General features: G+C 42.4%; 1 protein-coding gene across 3 annotated transcripts in view; it reads left to right on the top strand.

The window, feature by feature from the left end:
- The window catches only part of GLIS1 (GLIS family zinc finger 1), a 182,697-nt gene that overhangs the window by 109,122 nt on the left and 55,519 nt on the right, over positions 1 to 18,056 (top strand). The gene's annotated exons all lie outside the window — the stretch shown is intronic.

Genomic DNA, 18,056 nt, shown 5'->3' with positions numbered 1-18,056 from the left:
TGTAAGAGTACATTATTTTGTTTTCAAACTGTTATTCAACAGTGGGATGAATCCTTTAGTCATTTAGTGTTGGAACTTCGAAAATGGCTTGTGGTTGTTCCATCATTCTTCTCACGCAATCCCCAAAGACACAGAAGTTGGAGGCAGTGATTAATCTTTCTGTATTAATGGCCTGAACCAGCATTTACTGATGTCAAGAGAAAGCTCCTCATGTTCTTCAATAGACTTTGGAGCAGGATGGTGGTTTTTGAAAACCAGACGTAAGCAGCGAATGAGAAGCAAATTAGGGAAATCTTTCCAAGTCCTGTAGTTTAAGAAACTGCTGTATTCTGTTGTAAAACTATCTAGAAACCTTAAAATATACTTAGAAATACAGAAACACATGGCTTAAAATTCATTGTGATCGTTTCCAACCTTTGATCTTTTGCATTACTTACCATCACTTGTGAGCATGTGTCTGTATGTGAGAGTAAACAACGTAATCCTAATTGTCTGAAGATATACACATGCCTCTCTAATGCCATAAATGAGCACAGTGTTTGTGTGTAAATTCCCTATGGTATATATGGCCAGTATAAATAAATTCTTGTCACGGTAGTGGGTATTATCTATATATTTTCCTTATAAACTAGCAGGTAATAATTTAATTCAAAAGCTCCTTCCAAAAACGCAATTAATGTCTTTTGTTATAGTTTCCCTGGGTTTAATAATCCCCTCTTCCAGATTTATATTGGTTTCTGGAAAGTAATGCTTATTAGAGTGTTTTTCCAAATTGGCCACAATAATCCACTGAAATCTGCCAGCTGAATCATTGCTATGCTTGTGAAATTGCCAGGATCGCCTGACAGTTATTACTGGGGTGGAAGGGGAGGGGGAAAGGCAATGAAAGTTTCATAATATGTCACTGTTACTGATACCTTGGCTATGGCTCTTGCATTTGGATTGATATGTTTACTGAATTCTATATGAAAGATGGAATGCCTGGTGGTGGATTGGCAGCACTGCTATAATGGAGAGAAAATTTAGTAATTTCGTTGGACAACTGTATTTTATTCTGGGCATATTTTAATGTGTATATATATATGCATGCATGTGTGTATATATGTAAGCATATACATATATGTACGTATGTATTATTCAAACTCCCTCTATCCCCTTCCCCAGCCTATTTCTTGAGAAAGAAAGGGGATTGATATTCCCTGAATTTAGGGTCGTGCTTTACATGCCAAATCCCACCACCTGTTATCAAGTCCCAGTTAAATCCTTCACCTGCTGCCAGGCACATCCAACATCTTCATGTGCTCCTTCCCCTCTGTGCACTGCAGGTGGGGATGGAGGCAGGGAGGGAGTCTCCATAGGTCCATTGTGTGTTGTTTCCTCCCACACTTCCAAAATAACTGAAAGGTGATGATTCTGCAGTGGGTGGATTAATCATCCATGCAGACTCCTGAAGGACTGGACCCTAACCCTCATTTTGAGGGGAGTTCTGTGACAATGGAATGCTGGATCCTACTGCATAGTTGTAAAGGTGTATAACAGCATGGCAGGGCTGCCAGGGCTGTGCCAGAGGGACAAAGGCAAAATACCTCTCCCATTCTGAGCCTTGGCACCACTGCTGGGACAGCCCCACGTGGGGGTGAGTGCTGCAGGCTCTGGGTGTCTGGGATAAATACTGTGTCCAACAGCCATCCCTGGGAGACTTTGCCCAGGGCAGTGCCCACCCCTATCCATGGGGTTTATATTCTACTGGTGTAGATGTGCTTTTGTTAAAGTCATCCATCTGACTGATGGGCAGGAGGGGGGCGTAGGACAGAGCAGCTGCCCAGGCAGTGCTGCAGGAACATACAGGACATGCTTACCTGGGACAAATGGTGGCTGTCATTGCCCTGCTCAGGTCCAAGGTCTCTTCTCCCAGGCACTCAGCAATAGGACAAGGGGGCACGGGCCTAAGCTCTGCCAGGGGAAATTGAAGTTGGAGATCAGAAAAAAATTCTTTCCAGAGAGAGTAATCAGGCATTGGAATGGGCTGCCCAGAGAGGGGGTGGATTCCCCATTCCTGGGAGTTTTTAAACTGAGCTTGGCCGTGGCACTGAGTGCCATGATCTGGTAAAGGGACTGGAGTTGGACCAAGGGTTGGACTTGATGATCTCGGAGGTCTTTTCCAACCCAATCCATTCTATGATTCTGTGATTCCCAATACAGACTTGGAGTTTCCTACTTATGTTGTTGCAGCAGCTTGATTATGAAAGATTTGCATTTTTTTGTAGATTATGGGCTTAGATAGTGTATTCCCACTTCAGAATAGCCAGAAAAATAAGATGCTTAAACATTCTTTCATTCTCCAATATATGATTAAAGACAATTTCCGTCTCAGCAGACAGTAATGTGCAAAATGATGCTTCAAAGCAGTGTGATTGCCCTAAATTTTCTGTATGGTGAGGATGAGTTTCCCTTAAGCACCAGCCAGTGCACAGGGCATGTTGCTTTGGGGGTGGCTTTGTGATCCCTTCTGTGCCCTGGCACAGGGGGTCCTGCTGCCCCCTTACATTTGTTTTGACCTATATTGTGCCAGCCCAAGGGACAGGAGCACACGAGGATCCAGCAGTGCCTTTTACTTACACTTGGACGTCAAACCCTGTGTAAGCACAAGCCAACTGCCCTGCAGAACCAGTCATCTCCCATTTTCATAGTCTTGGAATTTGTAAGACAATTTTTATTGCTCTGATTGGGACAGAGATGATTTTTGTAATGTCTGTCTGTGCAATTTCAAACTTGAGCATAAATCTCATTTTTTAGGGGGATTTTGTGGTTTTCTTGGCTTTATGATTTTTTTTATCCCTCTTTTATGCATTCTGCTAAATTAAACCAAAATAAACCCGGGGAAAAAAGTGATTCTTTAAAACAAATATATTATTTTATCCCTTCTTTGGACAGGAATTTTCACTGGGAGACAATGATAGAACATTCTATTCAGCCTTTGCCTGCTGATTTACGCTGCTGTCGTTACAAAAGCCATAATGATGCCCAATAAGTAGGAACAGGAACTGGAAGGAGCAGCTTTGTAGTACAACGCTGCTCCCCTTTTCCTCCAGCAGCTTTGTTGGTGGTCTGCACATTACTCCAGAATGTGTTAGATGCTTTTTGGAGAGAACCATGCAACTTCTTTTGGTTTAGGAGAAGTCCAGGCATAGGATGGCACCCTGTAGGTTCCTGCTGTGGCTCTGAGCTGTAGAAACCTGCAGGTGAAGAAATTGTTTTGCTGTAAAGCAGAACTTGGATTGTAGTAGGGGATGCTTCTAACCAAGCTGTGGGATTCTGCCCCAAGTGTTGGGAATAACATTTAAGATGAGACAGTGCATAGACAGCAGTGTGTGCCTGCAATCTGATGGATTGCTACAAGAAACCAAAGGTCTTTGATAACCCCATTGGTGGTGGGTGGTGAATGTGTTGATGCCACAGTTCTGTTTGACATGTATAAGTACTTTGAAAAGGTCACCAGCTGCACATCTGATATTAAAGTAGGAGTTTGTTATTGCAAGGTAATGAGAATGGGTTGTCACTGGAAATTGAATTTGACAGTATCATTCCAAAGGTCCCGTTCTGAGCATTGCTGTGATAGCACAGGCAGTGGCATCCCAGAATGAGCCTTTCCCAGCATCTGCCACAGAGCAGCAGGTGAGATGTGGCTGCTTTTTCCTGCTTTTTCCTGTGTTTGTACATAAAAAATAACTCTGGTAACCCTGTGGTACCTGCCAGCAAATACTGATTTGTTAATGTTTTCCACTATAAGTGGTTGATATTTTATCAGCATTACCAAAGCTGCATTTTAAAATGTTGTTTATTCCCATTGTTTACAGCTGTTCATTATAATGGTAGTGTGTTGTTTATGGAGGTTATTTCCATATGGGGAGCTGGAGTTGTGTGTTGTGTGAGGGAAAGTTGACTGTTTTGCCTGTCTAAGTATGTCTGTAGTACTTGATTTTGGAGTTTTTTTCAGAGTTAAGATTTCTCCTGCTGCAAAAAGGAATGTTTTCATACAGACTTGACCACGAGTGAACTACACTTGTTAAATGTTAGATGAACAAATGACATTTGCAATAAAAAAAGAGATAATTGTCCTACATGGAAAATTTGGGCAAAAATGTTTATGCAAAAAAAGGTTTTTGTCCCTGGCTCCTTATTTTAAGTACCTTTGGCAAAGTCTCTGTGGCTGCTTTGGTGCAAGTGGGATCAGAATCCAGACCCTTTGTGCCTGGAATCCTTTGATTGACTAGACAATGCAAAAGAAACATGCAGCATCAAGTTGGTTTAGGGACTAATATTTGACAATTTAAAAAAGTTTTCTTTTAGGCTGAGTTTTATGTAAAGCTGTTTACATTAAAGTGACATCCAATTAAAGTGTATCATGTAACCCACATCACAGTTCAGCACACATTTTCTGTTTTAGCTGACATATGGCCCCATTTATGAAAATAAAAATCATCATGTTTTGATGATATGTTCACATAATTTATGTGGAAAAGCAGGGGGAGAGAAGCAGGGAGAGGGAATGCTTTTGCTGTGTAAAGCTATTATTTTCTGTGATTCATTAAGTGTCTTTTAACCCATGTGCACAGGCAAATCCCTCCTCCCCCAATTCCTGCCCAGCCCTCCTTCTCCCAGTGTCCATGCTGGACAAAGGAACTTCATTCCTTCTGTGGGCAGAGGAGTAGATAGACAGAAACACTTTGTACAGAATTATCCCATAGAGATTTTTACACTAAGGGGTTCTTTAGTATTCTGTAGAGGAGATAAATTAGTTAACCTGAAAAACCCCAAATCTGTGGACAGCAGAGCTAATTCAGCCCATTTTCCTTTGGATGCTTCAAGGCTGAGTGCCTGAGAGGATTCTCTGATGTCTAGGAAAAGACAGTCTCCTACTGAGGTCTTGTCTTCACTCTCTCCTCTGCTGAGCTGCCAATTTTCATAAAAAATGAGTAGGAACTTCATGTCTTTGCAACCAGCAATCCTCTGTCATTCTGCCTGGAATTTTCTCTGTGTATGGAAAAGTCTGTCTCTTGCACACCTAAATGTTTCAGGAAAGCCAGGTTGCTTTCATTAAAGTAACCTATTGACAAGACAAATGATTCTTTTTATAAAGTGGCCATGAATCAGAGCCATGTCAGCACAAACTGGGGTATCTCAAGCCATCTCCACAGCCAGGGCTGGTGGTTTGGTAGTTCTGTCAGCACCCCAAGCCTCACTGACACTGGCTCTGCAAGAAAGACTAAGGTTCTAACCTGATCTTAATCTACTTCAGGCAGGACCATGGCAAAGCATTATTTCAAAATATATCTTTGCATTTTCCCCTTTAAACAACTGCTTTTAACCCCTCAGGCCTCACATTTGTTATGTGGCAGGAGGAGGGTTGTGCCAGCCAACAAAATCACCATCTGCAGAGGAACCAGCCAGTCAGTGTGCAGTGAAAGCAGATTGATCCCACAGACACTGGGAGATGGATCACTTTAAAATGTAAGCAACATGTTACAGGGAGTCCTTTGCTTACCCACTGGTTCAGGACCAAACAGTGGGGATTATTGTTTAAATGGTAACTGTTGTTGCACATCAGTTTGGCATCTTCTCCTTGCCAAGGTAAACCAGTCTGTACACCTGGTTATTTGCAGCATGAGACTGGCAAATTAAACCTTTAGACTGTACAATTTTGGTCAGTAGATGTTTGGCACTGTCACAGAAAGCTATTGAGTCATGTCCTCTGTGAGTGGACTCTAATGCTACTACAAAAAATTCTAGAGAGGCATCACCCAGACATTATATTTGGACTATCCTTTTTCTTGGTACATGTGACATGTGAAAGCTTCTCATGTTTTGAAGCAGGGACAGAACCTTGTTAGTTGTAAGGTATTATACTGTAATCACTGAGCATTTCCTGCTCTCCAGTGACTTTTTAGGATCATCATTTTTGACATAAGTTGATGCAAAAAGGGAAAAAACCCTTCTCATTTGCCTGTAACAATGGGAAAAACCCCCTAATAAACCTTACCATCTAAAGTCCAGTGGGATCTAAACTGCTGATGATAACATTAAATCCTGAGAAATGTAAAAGTTCCAATTGAATATGGCAACCTCTGGCAGAACCTCCTTTTTCTAATGGAGCCTGTGCATTATGTTTAGTTGGCTGGTGATCCTAATCAGGGCACTGAGATCTGTGCACTCTGGTTTTGATCATTATTACCAAGATTAAATAGGCGTAGAGCCAAGACATTGCAGTGTAATAACCTGGGAGTTGAGGAGGAGGGAGGCAAGAGGGATTATTTATGTGGTGGATAAAGGGGGTTAGCAGTTACTGAACGGAACAGAGACTCATTTTCCTGAAGCCAATGGCCATTTAAACAATGAGGCTGATGAATGAAAGTATCATGGAAGAAGAAGGCCAAAATCAGGCCCTCTGACCCCGAAGTAGTTTTGTTTTCAGATCTCTGAGAAATGGTTGAGTGGAGTTGCACTCTTGGGTAACAAATGAATGTCCACTAGTAATCAGATTTTTGGGGGATGTTCTATGGCAATCCTGCAGAGAGTTAACCATAACACTGTGCAGACCACAGATGGAAACCCCCCGTCTTTTTCCTTCTTAGGTGGCTGTAGGTTTGTGCAGAGGACTTATCCAGCAGTAGGCAAAAAGAATTATTTTCCATCTTTTAAGAACACAGAAATCCATTACATACACTCATAAGCTTCACTTTCACCAAGTTCATTAAATACAAATAGAAATTCCCTCCTTGGTGCAGATTTGTGCTGTTTCCCATCAACTCATCACCTCAGAGAGGCATTCAGGTTCCCTGACTAGGTAGAGAAAAGCTGGAATTGTGACGTCTACTTCTGTTCTGTAATTTGATTCCTAGAGTTTTGGCAGTTTCTTTAAGGAAAATAATGTTACAGGGTTGGGGTTTGTTGGCTTTTTTGTTTCGTTTTGTTTTTAATTAAAAAAGCCTGAAGCTTTCATCAGAGAAATTTCTGTATCCATCCAAAGGAGGAAAAAAAAAAGCCTGCAAAACTACCCTAGAATTTTTTCTAATAAAAACTAAGGAACACTTAGAAGGAACAGAGGTTAATATTCTTAAGATTTTGGCTTATTCCAATGTAAAAGTTACCAAAAGCTAATGGGAATGTCATGTGTTGCTTGTGGATGGCCTGGAACATGCCCATACAACGTGCACATGGCACATCTAATAGTTGGCTTTAAATCCCCCTTGGCAAACGGTTTCACTTTGTTTGGAAGGCAGAGTTTGTGGTCGGTGCTCTCAGGGTATTGTGTGCAAAGCAGAGACTGCTCCGTTCCTGCTGCTTCTCTGCTCTTCCACATGCAGGGATGCTCCCTGATTTCACCTGACCCACTCCTGGGGCAGTTCTTTTAACAATACCTCTCCTCACTCTGTGCTCAGGGGGTCTGTAAGAAGGGGAACATTTTTATCTTAACAGGGAGGACATTGTTATTCTTATGCCCCCAAAAAGCTGTTAAAAAACAACCTCAGCACTAAGGACAGAGAGGACAGACTTTTACTTGAAAGCAAAGTTTTTCAGGCTGTTTGAATGAAATGCACCCTCAGCTTGATTACAGAGGGAAGTGGTGTCTGAGGAGGAACACTGATTTTTTTTTCAGTGCTCAGCACCTTTAAAAACAGAGTACTTTTGAAGGTGTTTAAATGAGGATATAGGTGAAGAATTTGGCTTCATTTCAGTGAAATTACCGATTCACATCAAGCAGTGTTAAACAAAAACAAGATTTTCAGAATGGCAGAACAAAAATAAAAACATGAAATGCAGTTACCTGCAAGTTTCAAAAAATCCATTGCAGGTGCAGTTTGGATGGTGCTGTCTGTGGCTGTCTCAGCATGTTTTCCAGTACAACAAATTCTGGTCTGTGTAGAAGGGTTATTTGCCAGGTATAGTAAATCTTGCAGAGCTGCTGAGATGAGAAGCTCTCATTGCCAGCTGAGCACCTGATGTGGGCTGGCTGCAGGTCACCTTCCAGCGAGGCTTGAACAGCCTGTACTTGCCTCTCATTTCTGTGTGCCTGGTCCCTCCTGGGTTTCTGTAGGTTATGAAGAGCACATGTTGTGTTCCTTCACAGGAATGTTGGTGAATTCTCTAGAAGAGACTCTGATTAAGAACTAAGGTTGTCCAGAAGACAATGAGTCACATCCTCCTGTCTGTTCTGCACGTCCACATCTGACTTTGTCCCTTTTTTCTCTTGTTTGACAATCACACACTAATGATTCAGTCTCAGGCTTACTGTACCTTCCCTGTTCAGAGTTTCCAGTTGACATTTTGCTCTAGTCTCAAAGGGTTTGTTTACTGTTCCAGAAGAATTCCCAGTTCTTCTGGTCAATGGGAAACACCTGCCAACCTGACACTGAGGAAGAGCTCCAGAAAGATGCTTTCCCCACACTGTAGTGCTTAAGTAATTTGTTCTGGGACAGAGAGGGTATTTTCATACTATCCTCAGTTATCTGAGGGTCCTAAAAGGCTGGGTTTAGATACTAAAGGCTTGAACCTGAACAAGGGGTTTAAATCAACACAGAGAAACTCAATTGGAGTCTCTCTGCTGGCAGTGCAGTTTGATTTTTGTCTGTCATTCATCTCTGACCATCCTGGATTAGCAGGCTTTGGATAAAGCTGGTGGCAAGGAGGCTACAAGCCACCTTCCATGGCCACTGAGCCTGCAGCACTGTTTCTAATCACATATTTTGAGTCATCTACACTGCAAGACTAAGCCTGGGTTAGCCCTGGATGGAGAAGGTTGTGGTTGAACTTGTGATGGAAATAGTTCTCAGGTCCTGCATTAACAAATAGGCTCAAGCCAAGGGGAGCCTGCAACGTTCTGCTCCCATGCAGACAAGTCTTGTTTGTCAGAGGCATTCACAGTTGTGATTTGAGGTTAGGGAATTTATGGAAAAGGAATTACTGTGGTCATAAACCAGGCCTTAGCCGTACTTATTCATCTGTAACAGTGCGAGCACGCTGCTTCTGTTCTTTCTTCTGGAATCGGGTTCAGGGAACTCACTTTAATAACCTGGCCAGGATGAAAGGTTAAATACAGATACCCTGTAGAGCAGCTGAACTCCAACACCTTGGGGACTTTTCAGCCTAGATGGGATCCATAGACTCTCCAAGACTATTGCAGGCTCCAGCTGGCTGTAAAGACACCAGCATTGCTGGGTGACCTGGTGAAATGTGCCACAGCCAATCCCTGAGGAAGAGGAGGTGGAAACATGCTGAACAGATTAGAAGGCTTGTCTGACAGCGAGTCCTTCCTGAATGGTGCATCACAAAGTGAATACAGCTTTTAAATCTGGAACACATGGCCTCTGTCTTGATGCTGTGCAGGCTGACATTTGAACAGCATCACCACGCATAAGTCTACACTACATTTTTCTTTAATAAACAGGTAGAAAATCAAAAGGAAAAATCAAAATTATTTCCAGAGATTTGTAGTACATTATTGTCTTCACAACAGACTTTAAAAATAACCATGAATTTTCTTTTCAGTGGGGAGACAATGAGAGATGTCAGAGCTGGAATTGTTGATATTTCTGGGCCACATTACATGTTCCAAGAGGCCCCATTTTTGAGTTGCCTCCTTTTCTTGCCTTCTAATGCACAAAGTTTTTCACTCTGTCCATCCCTGATTAAAGCAACACGTCTTTAAGGCTGTGGTGAACAATCACTGTGTTAAATCCTCACCCAAACAGTGAACCACCTTCCTGTGCCTTGGCTGGGGTGCAGGGCCTGCCCCCTGCATGCACAACCTCCCTTCAGTGTTCTCTGCTCCCGTGGATTCCCAAAGGAAGCCGAGGCTTTGGGCACTTCCCATCAGCCCAGCAGAGCTCCTGGAGCATCGTGTCCAGTACTGATTTCTGCTGGTATTTGTCACCCACTCACTGCTCAGTGCCATCTCTGCCACAGGTGTGGTGAGAGTGGATCAAGGCATGTTGGGGAAAAGCTGTTTGGGAAAAATAATTTTAAAAATAGCCTTGCATAACAGCTCTGGATTGAGGACCTTAACAACTTCATAAAAGCTTGTTGCTGGTGTTGTAAAACTCTAATACACAAGTTCATTCCACATAAGAACACGGCTGTAAGTTTTTAGCTCCAGATGCCAAGGAGTGATCCCAGCCTGTTTAAAATGTGTTAAGCTGCAACATGCTACAGAAGTTAATACCAGCCTTCTACTTTTTACCTTTTCTGCTTGGGGCTGTGCCAGGGCCAGTCACTTACATACCTCTTCACCTTGATTCACTGTAGGAGATGAGGCTGCCAAGCCAGATATTTACCTTGGGAACACATATTCTTATCCTGTTATATTTCATCAGCCATAGCTAAAGAAAAGATTTGTGGACTTTGTAACACTGAGATTATTTAAGCCACTTGTTGGCCAAAAATAATGTAAAGACATACAGTGCTTGTTTCAAAAAAGTTCATAATTAGGAGGCCATACTTTGCTCTGATTTACAATGTAAGCTTGGTATCCAATTAGCAATAATAGTGTTCTTTTAACTAAAACACATATCCTTCCAGAATTATGCAGACTTTCCAATTACTGTGCTATGATGAAATTATGGCTAGAGACTCATAAAGTTGTGCATAGTTTATAAATGCAATATATCCTTAACTACCTTGCTGTACAGTGTACACCAGCAGGGCTCACATGTTCTCTGTGCTATGGAGGCTTGTTAAAAAGCACGTATAAGATTATTGAAAAAGTATGTCAGATAATATTTATGTACTTATTACCATTGTGATAGGCTGTTACTGGTCATTCTGATTAACACTTCTGGTCAGATACAGTATGATCATGTGACCCAATCTCTAAAATTCAAGAAACAGTTTAGAAACTTCTCTTCAAAGCACCTGGAAATTTAAACCCTTCAGGGTTACCATTTGCTTTCTTTTTTACCTTGTCATTATGATATTCCCTTTCTTTTGTATAAAATGAGAGAAGCTTTTGCTCATTTTTTATGCAAGTTTGTATAAAAATGCCTTGCAGTGCCTCACCAGCTCATACCCAACATCTTCCTCTTGCTTTTCTTGTAGCCAAAGACACAGATGAAGTTATTTTTGCTGGTATGGGAGCAGACTGATAATCAGAAATTATTAAATATTGTCATACAGTTGAAATACACAGTAAGAGAACAGGCTTCCAAAGTGCAGAACAACCTTTAATTACTGCCCAGCCAGTGGGAGAGGGCAGAGGACAGCAATTCCCTTCCAGCCATGACATTCTGGCCCTTGTGCAGAGGGTTATTGATGAGCAAACCATGTCTTTTACAGGAATGGGGCAATGACTAAGGGCTGTCCAACACTGTGAAAGTGTTGGTAACATTTAATGAGATGACTAAGCAGGCTGCTCCAGGGCTTTGGCAATTTATTTATTATTATTTATTACTCAGAGTTTGCTGAGGACTGCTAGTCCCAGAAGGAAACTCCCATTCAACTTGTAGAAAAATGCTGGGGAAAATGGCATGGGGTAAAGACTAAGAGGAGACTGTGTGCATTGTATTGTCTGTGAGAAGCAATGTGCCTGTGCATCATATTGCATGATTAGACTAAATCATGTTTGCTGTTACCTTTCATTAATAATTATTTCAACTTTACCAATGAGCTCTGTCTGATGAGTGTAGAGAAGGAGAGGATTCAGTGAGGATGACTCAGGCTGTTGTCAACCTCAGTTACCCTGGGACCTGTCCTGTCTCACCCTCCCCTTCCCCAGCCACTAAGCAGGGCCTGGTGTGGGACATGCTCTGTGTCAGGTCTTGGGCAAGAGGTTTTTACTCCTGTGGGATGGAAAAGAAAAAATGGATTGTTAGGTGGTGACAGTGGCAAGGCCTGTATGGTACCTTCCCTCTCCCCAAAGACAGGAAAGCAGAACAGCCTGCCCTGCCAGCACTGGAGGGAAAGACCCTCCCTTAGGGCAGCTGCACGGCTTTACAGGGCCATGTGGATTAAGAGATTAGAATTCAAACAAAAACTGTGTAACCTATGAATCTCCCCAGAGTTTGCTCTTTCCTTAAGTCTGTCTTTATTTTTACCATTCTTCTAACTTAATAAATGAGGCGTCTTCTCTAGTGTGACTCACTTAGGGGAACAGTTTGGGTTCTCCAAGTTTCGAGGCTATTTTAATTTCTCAGGCTATTCATTGTCTGCATTTGCTTTGTTTCATTTGGTTTGGTTTTCATTCGAGCTCTCAGTTCTATATATTATAAAAGCACTCAGAGCTGTATAAATTATGGCCCAAGAGGCCTCAGGGGAGTTGGTAGTGAGTTACAGCAGTGCCTGCATGCAGTGTCTCAGCTGCTCCGCTTCACTGGTCCAAGTGGAAGATGGAAGAGACTGAGAATCATTCCAGCTTCAGGAGGGCTTGATGGCTGATGGCAGTGGGTCTAGTCAGTAAATCCAACCTGTGCAGACAGGGATTCCTCCTGCCAGCCTGCCCTGGCACGCCCACCCAAGGTGTGGGGCTCATGGACATGGAAAACTATTGCAGCATTTCAGGGTAACCTTAACATTTCTCTGTTTTTTAGGCTCTGGGATGGCTGACTTCAGAACCATCCTGTGGAATTTCTGGGATTGGCAGCCAAAGCCTTGGTTGTTCCCAGTGCCACCCACTGTTCAGCCCCTCCCTGACCAGCCTGGAATTTGTCTCTGTCTCTCTCTGCAGGTTTCGCTCTACCAAGAAAAGGGGCTAAATTGGGAAGAACACATTGGGTCATGTCTGCTCTACTGTCAGCTGCCCTCAGTGTGCCAAAATAAGTTCTCCAGTATCCCAGTGCAAGCGGAGTGGAGGAGAGGCCGAATATTAAGTTCCAGGGGAGCAGTCAGGACAGGACAAAAGCAGATTTAGGGTAGGTGGGGTGCAGGCTGCACCATGATAGATGTCCAACAGCTGTGGAAAACAATGACAAATGAATAAAAGAAAGATTTATGGGAAGATGGTGTGTGCAAACTGGGGCATTGGAACTGCACTGGTTCCCATTCAATTATATGTGGGAAACCTCAACAACACAAGACAGCCCCTCACTTCCAAGTGACTTCCAGGGCCTTAGGTCAGCTGAGGAGCTGAGCTCCATGCCCTGTGTGTGGAGACACGGCCAAGGCTCCTGCAGCTGGGAGCGTGTCCCTACCAACAGTATGGAAGCACTTTTATGTTCGTGCATTGCAAATATTTACACATTGGGTCACGGCAATTAGGAACAATTAGAGTGGAATGTACCTTGTGTTCATGGAGCCAGGAACCAGGCCCATGTCATAAACACTGGGTTTATTTCTGGACATGGAGTCTGTAGGGCCTTCCCGAGGCTGGTCCCAGTGCCAGCACACACTCCTGGGGTACACCTGGTGCTGGGAATCATGCTGGGGGCTTAAAGCACGAATGCAGGTTTGGATCCTGAGCTGTGCATTGCAGCTCCTCTCCAAGGCTGTGTATTTGCAATTTAGTTTTTCCATATTATCAAATAATTTGTGGAGCAATGTCAAATATTTATTTCCTATCAGGTATCCAGGAGCAAGATTTGTCTTCTCACAGGAATATGTAGTAAGGAGTCCTTCTGTCAATACTATTCCTCCCAGCCTTCCTAGAAGAAGAACTCTTAGTCAGATTTAAGAATAAACATCAGATTTAAGAATAAAAGTGGAGGGTATTTACCTACTGACTGGCAGAGTGTCCAGAGAATTACAGTCACTGGTCTTAGACCAGCTTTGCTAGTGAGGTTTTAAGTGGCACTGAAACTGCTCTGGTGTAGGAAACCCATTATTAGGTGTGTTTTGCAGTTGGATTGGAATATGGGTATAAGATGGCACTTCAGCAAATCCAGTTTGTAGGAGCTGTGGACATCTCTGGTGGACAGCAGGAATGATGGGCTGTGTTTGCTCTGCCTGTACCACAGCTCTATTGTTACTTCATAGTGTTGTGAGACATCGTTATTCATAATTGTCCATAAATCTGGTGATTAAAAATGACAGTGCACATAAACTGCTTTTTAATACTTTGTATTTATAACAAGCTATTTATTAATTATGTGACTTGCCAACATATTATTACTTCACCTTAATTGGTGCCCGGCAGTGTGTTAATCAGGCCTCTGCCACAGCACTTCAGTGCTCTCTTTAATTGCCTTTGGCTTTCTCCCATGCTTGCTATGAGCATGTGCTGGGTGATCTCTCTGGTTTTGCGACCCAGGGGACAGGACATTGTTGAGGAGGTTGAGATGATTTGTTTTGTGGACAGTCTCACCATTGTGGGCAGCTCTGTGCTGGTACAGCAAAAGGGAAATCACCAAAATGGGTGAGAAGAACATGTCCCATCCTCCCCTGCAGCAGGACCGTGTCGGTGTGACTGCCAGCACTAACCTGGGTCAGCCTGATCCAGGCATGGGGCAGCTCTCCTGTTCCCACTTGGGGCAGCTCCTCTATTCCTGGGGCAGCTCCCTGTTCCCTCGCTCCCCAGAGGAATGATGGCCTGGGGCTGTGCAGCTGTGCCTGAAGGGTGACAGTTAACAACAGGATAATCAAAATCAACTGTGCCTTAATACTGTAAAGTGCTCTTCTGGCTTGAGGAAGGTATTGCCAACTCTTCTCAATGTTAGGTGTGTTTTGAAGTTGGACAGTGATGTGGGTGGACTGTGTAGTTTAAAGTGAATCCAGTCTTTGGAGATAGTTGAAATCTCCAGCTACCATGAAATATGTTGTCACTTCAATTACAGTTGCAAGTACCTCTCTCTTATTTGTTTCCTGTAATACCAGACAGACTAGGTAAATATATATCTTTTTTAACGAAGCACAATATAGTTTTTAAATGGTTTATATCAAGTTGTTTCCAGTTTCTTATAAACTCCTGATTTCTAAATATCTCATTATTTGTTCCATATGTTTCACTGAAGTCATTGTTACCAGTACAGCAGAAAATACATAAATAATCTAGTAATTTAACATAAGTTTGTGATTTTTCTTAAGTTACTGTCAATCAAATATCATTAGTATAAACTGAAATCAAAGCAGAGCCAAAATCTGTAATTAAATCATGGAGGATGTTCTGAGACAATGAGAAAATCAGGATTGCTCTCACAGGCTGTACAACTGTCACTGTGTGTGTTGGGACACCACAGCAGTCTGCAAAGAGGGAGTTCTTCATGACAGTGACTGTGCTTTTGTCAAACAGGTTTCCAAGTACAGTCATGACAGTTGTCATTAATCCATTAATTGTGTTTGGTTTTCACTTAAGCTAAATATTCCGTGCTATATGAGGGAATAAAACCAGCTCATTGTGGTAACATAATAGGAAAAGTTAGAAATGGTTGTGGAAGATGCTCCCAGCTTGCTGTTGAACCTGATGAGAACAAGGCACTGTTACAGAAATCTGTTCTGTAAAAAGGAAGTCACAGAATGGAGTTGGCAAAAGAGTCAAATTATGCTTCAGGAAAAACATCAGGATTTCCTGACATGCCCTTATTGCCCAGCTTTTTTCATGTTGTCTCTCCTCAGTTCCTTATCAGTAATGAAAAAGGGTGAAGGAGAAGATCATAAGAAGGTAAATATGAAAGAGGAAAATGGGAAAGGAAAACAGAACAAAATACCTGAATGTTTGTGGAAATCCTTTTACAAACATTTAGCAAAATCTAAAATGTATAAACATTTTCAGATTCAGGAAAAGGTAATTTTAAATCAGAGATGGGAAGGAAAAAGCACGGCACTCCAGACACTGAAAACCTCAGTTCTCACAACAAATGCAAGCTGTCACTGAGGAGAATTATTTGTGACCAGTGTCTTTTTTCCCACTAGTTTTTTCCCAGACTTTGAAGGTGTCTTAGTTAATAGTATATTGTAGTTAATAGTACATTGCTTTGTCTGACATATTTTCCACCTGTCTCTACCTCAGTGCATCAGCTGATCAACCTCACTGCACTTGTGCACCAGGGCAGCAGTTCCACCTGCCTTCAAACCTCAGCATTTTCTCCTCATTGCCCTGTGTTGTTGCCCTTGTGCCCATCTTTGATTTGCATCAGTTCAGAGGTGTGTTTCCAGACATGCCATGTAATTAGGGATTATCCTGATGGAGTAATTACATTATTTTTGGTCTGTGGCTAGGAGCCCATTCCTGATTTTCAGACAAAATCCATGGTGTCAGGGTTCTCCATTCAGCTCAGGTGAAACCCCTGTGGGGCAAAGTCAGTGTATTCCCACTGTAGCTTTTATATTGACAAGTTCATGGAATGGCCAATTCAACCACATAATGAACACTTATCCTGTTATTTGATTATTCTCTGTTGTGATTTTTTCCTTCTAGAATTCTCTTTCTCTTCTGAATTCCACTTTTCCTCACAGAGCCTTGCTCTGAAAATGCTGATCCTGGACTTCCCCAGGCAGCAGGAGCAGCCTGTGTTGGGGCTGCTGCAGTGATGGCTCTTCCAGTGTTTTCTGCTGTAAGCTCCATTTTTCAGGGGTTTATAACTTGCTCATAAAAATTTACTGCAAGCTGTAATTTGGCACACAGGGTTCCAGCCTGAGAACATACTGCTTTTCTTACTGAAACTACTTTTGGTTTATTGACAGGCCTGTTTTCAGATTGCAAAAGAGTGTCGAGTGAAATAGAAATCTAATTGTTTCAGAAACTTTTTTCCCCCTCTTTTAAGACTCTCCAGCACCCAAACAGCTTTAAACATCTACTGGTGCCTTTGAGTATTACAAAGAATTAAAAGTAGTTAAGAAATTCATGTTTAAATAGTGGCTACTGTGTATATTGAGGAATTATGCCTACAGTGTATGGTGTCTTTCAGCCTGAATAATCCCTGTGCAGCTTTCCAGCTTTCTGGATACAGAAACACAGCTGGGACAGGCAGGATAAAGGGAAGCAGTTAATGCAGACCTGTATAGCAGTGCTGACTGTGACTTGGGCCAGGCCATTCACTTTGATGCATCTGCTCTTGCAAAAGACACCAGAGATCTTGTGGGTCAGATTTTCAGGTACTGCATTTCTCTGCTGGAGAACACAGGTAGGAATGAGAGCGATTTTGCAGTTACAGCTTAAGCCATTGTTGTATCACAGCTTCTGATTTGGGATCCCAATTGTGGATATACAGTTTATTCTGTTCAGCTCTGGTGCTGCAGTGAGGAATTCAGGCTTTGCAGGTCATGGTTGTGGTGTTTGGGTATCTCTGATCACTGCGAGACTAAATGTGGGCAGCCCTCCAGCCCCTGCCCACCTGCCAACATCCTCCCTCACTGTCACCCTGTGCCCACAGGCTGACATCCCTTGCACAGTTCTTCACCCAGCCTTCCACATACCTTGGAGGAACTGCTGAAATCTAAAAAGTAAGTCATTCAAAAATAGCAAAATACCTCAGTACAAACTCTGTCCCACACTCCTACCTGTGTGTAAGTCTGCAGGTTGGAATTACATACACTGAACTTCTGAATGCCAGTTTTGCAGTAAAAGTTCCACATAATATATCCATATTTGTTTGGGTTAAACCAATCCATATTTTTTAACCAGCTTTACTTAGTTGTAATCAGTAAAAATACACTCAGTGTGTGTCCAGGTTTGCAGATGGTCATTGCTAATGTTTGAGAACTCAGCTCTGAGAAATTGCATTTCACATACAGAAGAAAAGTTTCCTGTCCTTTCTGAGCTCAACTTCTGGATCTAAGCAAGCAAAGGTGTTCTGGGATGGGTAACTTATTTTTCAGTATATAAGCCAACATGAAGCAATATCTTTCTTGACAAAATACACTTTTGGAGACATACTTAGAGTGCTTCTTAGAGTGATATCCTGCATCCATACTGCAGTAATATGAGAGGAGGAGAAATTGGCATTTTATGAATTCAACTGCTGGGCCCTCCTGGATGTTTCACTGGACCTGTTGAAAAGGTGGTTGCATCTTTACCTGTTGTAGTGGAGGTGCTGGGCTCAGCCTTGCTAGATAAATTCTATTTTAGACTAGAATTTTTTGTGTGGAATGTCACAAAACTGAAGTGCTGTAGGAAGGTTTCAGATCTAACTCTTCCT

This window comes from Pithys albifrons, chromosome 10 (assembly GCF_047495875.1).
Source record: "Pithys albifrons albifrons isolate INPA30051 chromosome 10, PitAlb_v1, whole genome shotgun sequence".
NCBI classification, from domain to species: domain Eukaryota; kingdom Metazoa; phylum Chordata; class Aves; order Passeriformes; family Thamnophilidae; genus Pithys; species Pithys albifrons.
This window is presented reverse-complemented; position numbering and strand designations above follow the sequence as displayed.